At 46.5% G+C, this 9,280-nt stretch overlaps 1 pseudogene; it reads left to right on the top strand.

The window, feature by feature from the left end:
* The first annotated feature begins 2,603 nt into the window (after positions 1-2,603).
* Positions 2,604-8,687, top strand: LOC117981226 (uncharacterized; annotated as a pseudogene).
* The last annotated feature ends 593 nt before the right edge of the window (positions 8,688-9,280 follow it).

Genomic DNA, 9,280 nt, shown 5'->3' on the forward strand with positions numbered 1-9,280 from the left:
ACCACTCCCTCTTTGAACAGTTTATTATACCCTTGGTGACTGTATTCTTTGCTTTTGTTGCTATAACAAGTTACCACAAACTTAGTGGTTTAAAGGATACAACTGTATTATCTTTATTTATAAAGAAAGGGTGATAATGTGAGCTATGGGGAATGGCTGTAAATACAGATGAAGCTTTGCTTGCTCACTGGCCCAGTTCCTAACAGGCTACATACTGGTACCTTCCTTCCTTTCCTTCCTTTCATCCATTCATCCATCCTTCATTTCTTTTTTTTTTTTTTTTTGGAGATGGAGTCTTGCTCTGTCACCCAGGCTAGAGTGCAGTGGCATGATCTCGCTCACTGCAACCTCCGCCTCCCAGTAGACTGCAAGACCAGTGTTCCCAGGGGGTGGTGAGCCCCAAAACAAAGTAAAAAAATAGCGCATGTCAGAGCCTCAACAAGGGGACCTCTGGACATGGTTTTGTCCCTCCTGGGTGCAATGAGCAAAAAGAGACAAGTTCATTCTTGCAGGAGAAATCAACATGGACAAGCAGAGGAAATAAACACGTATTAATTTTTTACTAATCTTCCTTTTCTGATATGTAAATAGTCCCATTTTCCCACATCTTACTTTCCTAGTACCTTCTCCATGAAAGAAAAAAAAATTACTTAAACATAACACAGGGAAGAAAATTACAGAGGATAAGAATGTAAATGGCTATCCCTTACTGAGAACTTATCGGGAATTTTGTAGAGCACAGTAAGTGAAATATTAAATATCCCATTTAGTCCCCACGAAGAGCCAGTGAAGTATTTTAAAAATCAAACGAAGAAAGTATGGCCTTGGAGGTTAAGTAACTCACCATGTTCATACCATTGTAAAAGAGGCTGAGCCCAGACTTGAACCAAAGTCTGCCTGACAATGATGTCCGTGCATCTTGAGATAAGACAGAAGGCAGATGTTCAAGAATAAAGAGCATGAAAAAGCAAACAGGCAATAGCTTCTCTTCTTCCATAAGGCAACACTCACACTTTCTGGTGTCTTTTAATTTTTTTTTTTTTTTTGAGATGGAGTCTCTCTCTGTTACCCAGGTTGGAGCACAGTGGCTCGAACTTGGCTCGATCTTGGCTCACTGCAACCTCCACCTCCTGGGTTCAAATGATTCTCCTGCCTCAGCCTCCCCAGTAGCTGGGATTATAGGCTCGCACTACCATGCCCAGATAATTTTTTTTTCTGGACACAGTCTCGCTCTGTCATCCAGGCTGGAGTGCAGTGGTGCAATCTCAGCTCACTGCAACCTCCACCTCCCGGGTTGAAGCAATTCTCCTGCCTCAGCCTCCCAATTAGCTGGGATTACAGATGAGCATCACCACACCCAGCTAATTTTTTTTTTCGTATTTTTAGTAGAGATAGGGTTTCACCATGTTGGCCAGGCTGGTCTCAAACTCCTGACCTCGTGATCCACCGGCCTCACCCTCCCAAAGTGCTGGGATTACAGACGTGAGCCACCGCACCTAGCATATTTTTGCAGTCACCCTGTTGTGCTGTCAAATACTAGGTCTTACTCATTCTATCTAACTATATTTTTATACCCATTAACCAACCCACATACCCCCACTACCCTTCCCTTCCCAGCTTATAACCATCCTTCTACTCTCTAGCTCCATGAGTTCAATTGTTTTATTTTGTTTTGAGATGGAGTGGCATAAGCCACTGTGCCCAGCCAAGTCCAGTTATTGAATAATATTTTATTAAGAGCATACCATGACCAGGGCAGTGTCAGGCACTAGAGATACCATGATGAACAGGACAGGCATGCTCTCTACTCCAATAGCTTAAAATCCATTAATCATTCCATTTCATTGGGGACGCTGGCAATGTAGAAAGTGCTCAGGAGAAGCCAGATGGGAACAAGGTCAATAAACCATATGATGAGCTTAGCAAAAAAATACTGGTAATTTCTGCCACTGGGTGATGGGTATGGGCGGAAGGGGTCATATTAGAATTCTTTCTATTTTGAGGTGTTTTGGAAACTTCCATAAGTCATGTGGAGTTGGCATGCTGAAATGAAGTAAGCATGATGAGTGTTGCCCGAAAGGATACCCCATAAATTTTTAGCACTTTCCAAACCAATGTGGTCACAACCAATGCTAACAGGCGTGGTGTGAAGTAGGCAGGGTAGGTAATAACTATGCTTATTTTATGAATGAGGAAAAGACTAGATTCGACTCATAGAGGCTTGGAGTTAGAAGGGACTTAAGCCTGCTGTCAGTTTTCCATCCTAATGTTTAACTTGACAATGATCCCACCCAGCACAACACATTACATCAAAAGTTATAGGAAGGGCCAGGCGCAGTGGCTCACACGCCTGTAATTTCAACACTTTGGGAGGCCTAGGCAGCCAAGCGTGGTGGGTGGTGGGGGGGACGATGAGGACGGGGGTGGGGGAGCGGGGAGGAGGTTGGTGGAGCGGAGGGGGACGTGGGTGGGCGGGGTGGGCAGGGGCGGTAGCTGGGGCGGGGTGGTGAGCCCGCGCCTTTGAGGGGCTGGGAAGGCCAGCGTGTTGGGGGAGGCGCCTGGGCCTCTGGGACTGGGCCTGGCTGCGTCAAGGTGGGGCTGACATGAAGTCCCCTTCATCTGTCCGGGGTGGCCCGTCCTTCTGGGAGAGGATCCCTCACAAGATGACTTCCCAGGTCGCGCTCCGAGGCGGCTCTTTGCGGACCCCACAGAGATGCCTTCTGGGCTCCTGGGGCCAGCGGGGAGGGGCAGGTGAGGCCCAGTGCTAGATGAGGCCCAGGGCTGGGTGAGGCCAGGCCCTTCTAGGAATGTTGGTGCTCCTAGCACCCAGAGGTTTCCAGGGGAGTGGCCCGAGTACGTCCCCGCCTAAATCTGGAGCCGTCCCTCCGGCTGCGCAGTGGAGCGCCGACGTGACGGCTGCAGGGAGCCAGGGCGGCCACGCACCGTCTGCAGTCAGGAAGTCCCAGGCGGCGTGCAAGGCGGTTGCGGCGTGCGGGCCGCCGGCCTGCGGAGTGCGCGGGTTGGGCTGGGGGCTGTCCTTGGAGCGCCGGGTGGCCCTGGGTCCCGCACACCCACTTGCTGGCGGGGGGGTGGCGCAGACATAGGCCACCCCGAGGGTGGTCCCCCCGAGGGCGCTCCTCACGGGTCCAGGCTAGCTCGGACCTGGCAGTGGGGGAGTGGCGCAGAGCTGCGTGGAAAGGCGCGGGGCGCCTGCGTGGCGAAGGAACTCAGCTGCCTGACACGCCCGCAAGTACCACGGACCTGCTCCGGCCTCGGCCTCTGCGGGCCAAACGCGGAGCGAGGCGTGAACGCCGGGCGGGGGCGTGGCGTCCGGTGGGGATGTGTCAGCCGGGGGCGGGGGGCGGGGGGCGGGGGGCGGGCGGGGGGGCGTCCTCTCCTGGGGGCGTGGCTCTGTGCTCCTGTGAAGGCCAGAGGCACTCTCTGGGCTGGGCGGAAGCGCGACTGACCGTGGCCTTGGGCAGGCGGTGGCTGCAACGAGGAGGAGCTGGGGTTGCAGGAGCCCGGACGGAAGCGCCGAGGGGCCGGGGTCGCCAAGGGCTGCTGCGGCCCTTCCCGGAGCCCAGTGCTGGGCACGCGAGGCGCTGGCTCAGGCGCACCCAGTGGCCGCAGCTGCAGCGGGAGGAGCGCGGCGGCGCGGGGTCCTCGGAGACAGCGTTTGTCCGAGAAGCCTTCCTGGGGCGGTGGGTGGGAAGTGGGGGCCGGAGCTGCAGCGGGAGGCGTCCTGTCTCCTCAGGTCGGCACCATGCCCCTGCAGCCCTGAGCGGGGCCCTGCTGGGCTGCCTCTGCCTGGCATTGCTTTTTCCTGGGCGGTGCGGACAAGCGCCTGCGTGATAACCATGAGTGGAAAAAACTATGGTCCAGCACTGGCCTGAGACAGTATGCGAGACAGTTGAAAACGACTGTAGAGACCCTCCGGATTACTGGACAATACATGGGACTATGGCCCGATAAAAGTGAAGGATGTAATGGATCGTGGCACTTTAATTTAGAAGAGATTAAGGATCTTTTGCCGGAAATGAAGGCATAGTGGCCTGATGTAATTCACTCGTTTCCCAATCGTAGCCACTTCTGGAAGCATGAGTGGGAGAAGCATGGGACCTCTGCCGCCCTGGTGGACGCACTCAACTCCCAGAAGAAGTACTTTAGCAGAAGCCGGGAACTCTACAGGGAGCTGGACAGCAACAGTGTGCTCCTAAAACTGCGGCTAAAACCATCCGTCAATTACTACCAAGTTGCAGATTTTAAAGATGCCCTTGTCAGAGTGTATGGAGTGATACCCAAAATCCAGTGCCTTCCGCGAAGCCAGGATGGGGAAGTACAGACAATTGGTCAGACAGAACTTTGCCTCACTGAGCAAGGCCAGTAGCTGCAAAACTGCACCGAGCAGTGCAGGTTTGGGGGGTGGGGGGGTAGTGGCGGGAAAGCAGCCGTCCCCCAAGTAGGAAGTTTGGCTGGCGGATGGGGCTGCCAAGAGCCGGGGTCTGAGGGTATGTGAAGATGGCCCAGTCTTTTATCTCCCACCTAAAAAAAAACAAGCATTGATGCCCAAGTTTGGGAAATATTCTGTTTTAAAAAGCAAGAGAAATTCACTTTCTGCAGCTTTCTAAAAATAACAAAACAAAACAAACACAAAAAAACTGCAATTACTTTTGCACCAATCTAACAGTATATCTATAGATATGTCAGCTATATTATATATAGCATATAATGTGTATATAACATATACCGTGTATATCATGTATATTATATATAATGTATATATACTATATAGTATATGTAATGTATATAATATAATATGTAATGTATATAATATGCACATATATAATGTATATGTAATGTGTATATATTTATATATGAGAGGAGATTTATCATGGGAATTGGCTCACAGGATTATGGAGCCTGAGAAGTTCCACCATACGCCACGTGCAACCTGGAGACCCAGGAAAGCCCCTGGTGTAATTCAGTCTAAGTCTGAAGACCTGAGAATCAGGGGAGCTGATGATGTTAACTCCAGGTTTAAATCTGAAGGCCTGAGAACTGGGGATGCTGCTGATGTAATAGGACTTACATCCTATTCAAAGGCCCAAGAACCCAGAGCTCTGATGTCTGAGAGCAGAAGATGGATGTCTCAGCTCAAGAAGAAAGTTAATTTGCCCTTTCTCTACCTTTTTGTACTGTTTGGGCCCTCAATGGAATGGATGGTGTCCTCCCACATTGGTGAGGGCCAGTCTTCTTTACTCAGTCTACTGATTCAAATGCTAATCTCTTCCAGAAACATCTTCACAGATGCACCTGGAAATAATGTTTTACCAGCCATCTGGGCATCCCTTAGCCCAGTCAAGTTGACACATAAAAGTAATCATCACATTGGTATATGAAGAGGATTAAGTCACTCAGTTTTGAATAGGTTTGTGAGTGCTGAACTTTCTTTGTCAAGGCTGATTCGAGTTCATAATGATCTGCTCACTGTGTCCCTGGAGAAGAAGTAACAGGGGAAATGATGCTCATGGATTGTCATGGTCGTTACTAGAGACTAGGTATTTCTTGTATTCTTTATAGGGGTGTGATACAGTGATTGAGGGCATCTCCTGTGGAGTTAGACAGTCTGACATTACTGTTCCAGCTCTATCATTTGCTTTCTCTGTGACTGTGGGTCAATTTCTCAACATTCTAAAGTCCTGCTTGCCTCATCTAAAACATATTAATATTTTACTTGAGAATTGCTGTAAAGTTCTGACAAGATAATGCATGTAACTAGCAAATAGTGAATGTCTGGTCAATAGTATTATCTTAAAGTAGAGACATCTTAGAGACATAAAATTATATACACAAGTGCACACATACGTGTAATTACATACACATATACACACACATAATTACATACACATATATATGTACACATTTTTACATTAATGACATGGTGTTTCATAGCCTGTTTTTACTCAATACTATACCATGAATAACTTCCCAGAAAAATGTGTAGCTTTCTACCACTGTTTAAAGAACTGATAGTATGGATTTACCCATTGTATGGATTTACCGTAGTTTAATTCGTCACAACTGATGGACATTTAGGTTGTTAGACAACTCTGCCTTTTAGCAAGACACAGAGATACAACATAACTAAGACTTCAGTTACCTTGATTCATCCACAGCCCTAACTCATCTTATGTTTCTTTCCATTTCCAGCCTCCGACTCATCTCTTTGCCTTCTGAATTCTCACTCATTCCTTGCTCTGGTGGTAATCTCCCTTCCTCGTGATGTTATTCCTGTAGCAAACACAAGACCCTCCCTGGCATTGACCCACCCAAGACCCTGGTTTCCCATGGTTCTAGGTCCAGCCAGCATGAGTCCACATGGCCAGCATTTCTATTGGGTTTACCCGAACTTACAGAAAGGAACTGACTGTTAGGAAAGCCACCAGCATTGTTGTAATGGTGGAATCATTCTACATCTCTGAATAAAATGCTACAGAACCTTTAGGGCTAGCAGCCATCTCAGAGGACTTCTGATGCAATCTTTCTCCTATGGACTACCCCAAAGAGAATAACCCTAAACCCAGATGTGATGATAAAAGGCGAAAAGTGATGTTTTACAAGGCAGAAAAAGAGGTAGTGGAATTTAGAATAGGGGAAACAGACTTGTCTCTGATTCAGAACCTAGGGCTGCAAAAGCCTTAATTGTTACAGAAAATGGTAATAAAAGGATTTCTTTTCTATGAAAATATACCTTACCAAGAGGCTGAACTAGAAGTCTTCCAACCTGTCTTCTAGTGATCCCGAATTATCAGAGTTTATGTCTTCTATGAAAGGGGACTGGTAATATCAGATTCATAGCGTTACAAAGATTACCTAAAATAATGTACAAGACATTAATAATAATGTCTTTGTAAGAGAGACATTACTACTACTGTTATAAATATTCTTAAGAACTATAACCTCAAAGTAGCTTCCAGTATGTTTTACATTTTGCAGGGGCTCAATATATTAAATCAATAGGCTAAACAACGTAAAAGCAGCAAGTTATTAAGGAAATTACCTAATTCAAAAATTTTTTTCCCTTAGACTACATGACAATTCTAAAATTCCAGTTCTATGATTCATAATGGCCAAAAGGTGGAAACAACCCGAATGTTCATCAGCTGAAGAATGGATACATGAAATGTGGTCAATTCATGCAATGGAATAGTATTCAGCAACGAAAAGGAATGAAGCACTGGTACATGCTACAACATGAATGACTCATAAAAACACTATGCTGAGTGAAAGAAGCCAATCAGAAAAGACCACGTGCTGTATGACTCCATTCATATTATGTTCATAACAAGGAAATCTATTGAGAAAGTAAATTAGTGGTTACTTAGAGCTGGGAAGGATGTGGGAATAGAAAGGTGATAGTGAAAGGGCATGGGGTTTTATAGGTGATGAAATAGTTCTAAAATTGTGGCTATGGTCGCACAGATCTGTGAACATACTAAACACCATTGAAATGTACAACTTCAATGGATGAATTGTATGGTATGTGAATTATATATAAATAAAGCTATTAAAAAATGATTCCCAAGTCAAAGACCCAATTCAGCCAGTTACAAAGTTAAGGCAGAGAGACAACTATTTTAGTTCACACCCTAAAAAATAAATGGGAGGGAACACCACTCCTGAGGAAAAGTCAACTGCAAAGTAAACAGGGCTCCCAGGGCTATTCCAGCCCTGTGTAAGCCAACGGGGTATTAGGCAGCAAGACCACCCATAAAGCCAACTCAGGGTCACCCAACTCCATTTATCAGTGACCTGGGACACAAGCCCATTACTGCCTCACTTGCTCTCCATCTCTGACATGTTCTGGCTCTGCCACAGTGCATGGCTCTGACTCTTACTGCATTCGGAAACTGAATGTCTCTGACCAGGTCAGCCAGTGGGTTCCTAGGAGGTGCTGTCTCTGAAGGGATGTTGAAATGATATGGGAAGGCTGAGGCAGGAGAAAGTGGCAGGAAAGAGTGTTTTGTGTGCCATCTGTGTGATCCAGGTTTCTTGTTGCTTTTGCTCTAGTTTCTTGGGTCAGTGAGGGAAAAATCACGTTTCTCACTTTCTTTTACAATGCCTGGGTTTCTCTCTTTGTGAAATGAGGTCTATGGAGCCCACAGATTACTGTTCCCTCTTCAGGCCTATTTGTCTTAAAGTTAATGGAAATTTCTCTGAGATCTTTATGATACCACAGGCATTTTAGAGGAAAACATAAAAAGGAGATATCAGAGCGTGCTGCCTGATGCTTTTCCATTACATTTCTTTTTTTTTCTCTTTTTGAGACAGTCTTGCTCTGTCACCAGGCTGGAGTGCAGTGGCACCATCTCGGCTCACTGCAGCCTCTGTGTCCTGGGTTCAAGCGATTATCCTGCCTCAGCCTCCCGAGTAGCTGGAACTACAGGTGGGTGCCACCACGCCCAGCTAACTTTTGTATTTTTTTAGTAGAGATGGAGTTTCACCACATTGGCCAGGATGGTCTCAATCTCTTGACCTTATGATCCGCTCACCTTGGCCTCCCAAAGTGATGGGATTGCCTCCATTACATTTCTTAATAACAACATTAATGCTCCAAAATCCTCTATAATTATATGACGATACTGTTCATTCATTTTTTATTTGCATTTGGACAGGGATTAGAGCACAAATTTGCACACACATTTGATTTTGGCTCTTTAAGATTTGGAATTCAAATTTTCCAAACCCAATTTAATATTAATAGAATGCAACCACTTTGTACTTTGTATGTTTCAGAGGGTTTCACAAACATGATTACATGAGATAATGTAGGCAGAATGAGTGCTTGGGTCCAGAATCAGGACTTTTGGGCACTAGTTCTGGCTCTCCCTGCACCCAGAGGGTGGGACATTGGAAGATCCACTTACTCTTCCTGGACCTCAGTTTTCCAGTTTCTAAAATAAAGGGGATCTGGATGGGCATGGTGGCTCATGCCTGTAATCTCAGCACTTTGGGAGGCAGAGGCAGTCAGATCACTTGAGGTCAGGAATTTGAGACCAGTCTGCCCAACATGGTGAAACCCTGTCTCTACTAAATATACAAAAATTAACTTGGCGTGGTGACCCATGCCTGTAATCCCAGTTTCTTGGGAGGCTGAGGCAGGAGGATCATTTGAACCTGGGAGGTGGAGGTTGCAGTGAGCTGAGATCCTTGACTGCACTTCAGTCTGGGAGAGAGAGCAAAACTCCACCTCAAAAATAAATAAATAATGTAAATAAAA

Source organism: Pan paniscus, chromosome 6 (genome assembly GCF_029289425.2).
Source record: "Pan paniscus chromosome 6, NHGRI_mPanPan1-v2.0_pri, whole genome shotgun sequence".
Taxonomy (NCBI): Eukaryota; Metazoa; Chordata; class Mammalia; order Primates; family Hominidae; genus Pan; species Pan paniscus.